Below are 3,369 nucleotides of genomic sequence, written 5' to 3'. Positions count from 1 at the left end.
AAGCTGATCAAATCCAGTGCTCTCGCAAGGAAGTGTATTGCATTCACTTTAAAAATAAAATAAAAACCCTGATGGTTTTTCTAAATAATTTATTTTCAGGGGTTGTTTTTTGAATGGATTGTTATCCCTACTTCATTTTTCTGATTATAATTTATTTTTAGGGTTGTTTTTTGAATTTTGTATTTACTTTGATTTTTCTGAGTAATTTATTTTGAAGGTTGTTTTTTGAATTTTTTTTTCGTTTTTTTTTTCCGAGGTTATTTTATATTTCTTTATTTTTTGCTGAGGCTCGCCACAAATGGAAAAAAAATTCAAAAAACAACTTTCTAAATAAATTACTCAGAAAAAATGGATTTAAAAAATATTTAAAAAAACCTCAAAATAAAATATTGAGAACAAAAACAGTTAAAAAAAAAAATTCAAAACACAAACCTATTTTTTTACCATATTTATTTGCTTATAAGCCATATTTGTAACTAAAAAAATGATGACTGAATCGAGGGTACACAAGACTTGCTATACTCGTTTTAACCAGTAGATGTCGACAAGGTAACAATTACTATTTGTTGGTTATTTTCTGTTTTACATTAAGAAAACAATCATTACTGGATGAATTAATTCCTTATGATAATGACCATAGCGGCCCGGTGGGGTGAGTGGTTAGCGCGTCGGCCTCACAGTTCTGGGGTCCATTGACGAAGAAAAAGTAAAACATTTGTACTCCCTATTAAATCCATGAATATAGAGGTGAAAATTGTGAATCACGGGGCGGCTTGTACGTGAGAAATTGTAAATTTCAACAATTTTAGGATAATTTTAAGGGTGCGGCTTATATGCGAGTAAATAGGGTAATCAGAATAACGGAGTTGGGGAAAAAAATTGAATTTGAAAAATGGTCAGGGTTTTTTTTAAAAACATTTTTTAAAGTTAATGCTTGGCAGCCCGGCGACTGAGTGGTTAGCCTGTCGGCCACACAGTGAGGGGACCTGGGTTCAAATCCAGGTCGGTCCACCTGTGTGGAGTTTGCATGTTCTCCCCGAGCCAGCGTGGTTTTTCTCCGGGTACGCTGGTTTCCTCCCACATTCCAAAGACATGCATGGAAGGCTGATTGGACACTCTAAATTGCCCCTAGGTATGACTTTGAGCGTGAATGGTTGTTTGTCTCCTCGTGCCTTGCGATTGGCTGGCCACTGATTCAGGGTGTCCCCCGCCATGATGACGACAGGGCCTATGTCCGATTATATTATATTAACACTGGCCCGAATTCAGCTGGGATAGGCTCCAGCACCCCCAGTGACCCTAGTGAGGATAAAAGTGGTTCAGAAAATGACATGAGATGAGAAGTTAATGCAAGAAAAACAGTCAGGGTTTGAAGGTTTCAGAGTGTGAATTTTGCATCTTGGTTTCAATTTAAACAATTAATTTGTTTGCAACCGCATTGTATAATATTGACACAATATATCTTTAGGTTTGGAACATTTTGTCAGATCATATACAATGTGCATTGTTATTTGCTCATGGCGACACCTGTCACTGTTAATCAATTGAGATATTAAAGTATGTCCTGGCAACCTCCATCCAAAAGCTCTACTGTGCGCTAGCAAAGTCTCAGGGGAACACTAAGGAATTTAAACAAGTACCTTTTATTAAAGGTTACATGGGAGACAACAATGGCCTAAAGTTAGGGTTACCAAAAACCAAGCCAACTTTTTAATAGGTTGTCACGTTGGCTGTTAAATTTGATTCAAGGAGGTTGAACAATGGTATTTATTTTATTGTAATGGAAACAGTCACTGTTGGAGCAGTTGTAAATTATGGTAAATCGTGTGCCGTTTGACATCAATTCAGTGTCAAACCGTTTGCAATTTCTAGTTTGGGTGGAATTATTTTGCACCGTACAACACTGATTTGGAAACATGACTTGAAATCAATCAGCGAGCCTCTCCAAACCCATTAAAATATATTTTAAAAACAAGAGTGTAAATGGCTTTTTATGTAGACATCCCATCAATGGAAGTCGATGTATTTTTGATGTCAGAAGAGAGTCATTCCCTGGTGCATTGTTTTCAATAGAGTAACCAAGAAATGGTGAAATACAAACAGATTTTCCTCTTATGCACAATTTATTACATATTTAACCTGAGAAGCACACACACACACAGATATTTTTTATCTGAGGTTCTAAGCTCCTAACTGTTAGACCATTTCATTTTTCTCCATTGTTAAGTACATAATATTTCTTACACATCATAATAGGTTTTCATATTAAACCAGGTTAAACTTGCCAAATATGTAGAAAACAAGCATTTTGTTTAAAGGCAGTTTTTCTTTCGAGAATATTTTTATCGATTATCAAGTTAATTGACATAAATTTTGATTGGCAATGACTTGTTCGTTTAGGGCAAGGGTGTCAGACTCGGGTTGGTTCGCGGGCCGCATTAACGTCAACTCGATTTCATGTGGACCATTTTAGATATAATATTTAGATTTTTTTTATAAATGGATTGAAAGAACTGGATCAAAAGCCCTGAATATTCAGTTTTTTATAGATCTAAAACAATGTTTATTTTAGCTTTTTTTAAATATATTTTTAGATTTTACAAAATTATTTTTGAACTAAAAACACAGAAAAAAATGATTAAAAAATTACAGTTATTGATTTAAAAGGGGGGAAAATCAGGAAATTTAATATACATCTATACTCTTCATTTTAATTTGATCCTAAAACACTCATGATTTACTTTCCCGGGCCACACAAAATGATGCGGCGGGCCAGATTTGGCCCCCAGGCCGCCACTTTGACACATGTGGTTTAGGAACATTATATTCACATAATTTACCCCTGGGCCTCTTAATAGTAAATATTCTCTTATTTTGATGTTTTTTTCCACGTTTAAAAAAATATATATTTAAATGTATTCCAATGTTCTATTTTTTCATTGAAAACAAAAAGGGAAAATGATTATTTTTATAAATAGATTTTGAAAACAATAGTACACTTACATAATTACACAGTATTCCAACACAGGACATATTTCTGGTTCAAATGGACATTCCTGACAAAATATATGAAGCTCCAAGTAATATAACAAACAATAAACATGACCCAAGAGTTAACAAATTTCAAAAATGAGTGATTAGTCAAGGTTAAATATACTAATTTGTGCTAGCCTGACTGTCCAAATACAAAAATTTGATCTGTCTTTAGAAAATGTAATGACGCAAGATTTTGAATGTCTTTTACCTGCAATACAATGCATGCAGGCGGAACTATTTTAAAAGCCGTAGCTTCAAAGATATCGATCGTAATTGTAAACAGTGATGAGTGATCACAAAGAGGTGCCACAGCTGTGACCTTGGCCTTGTCTT

Source organism: Stigmatopora argus, chromosome 12, assembly GCF_051989625.1.
Source record: "Stigmatopora argus isolate UIUO_Sarg chromosome 12, RoL_Sarg_1.0, whole genome shotgun sequence".
Lineage (NCBI taxonomy): Eukaryota > Metazoa > Chordata > Actinopteri > Syngnathiformes > Syngnathidae > Stigmatopora > Stigmatopora argus.
Note: the sequence above shows the minus strand (reverse complement) of the source record.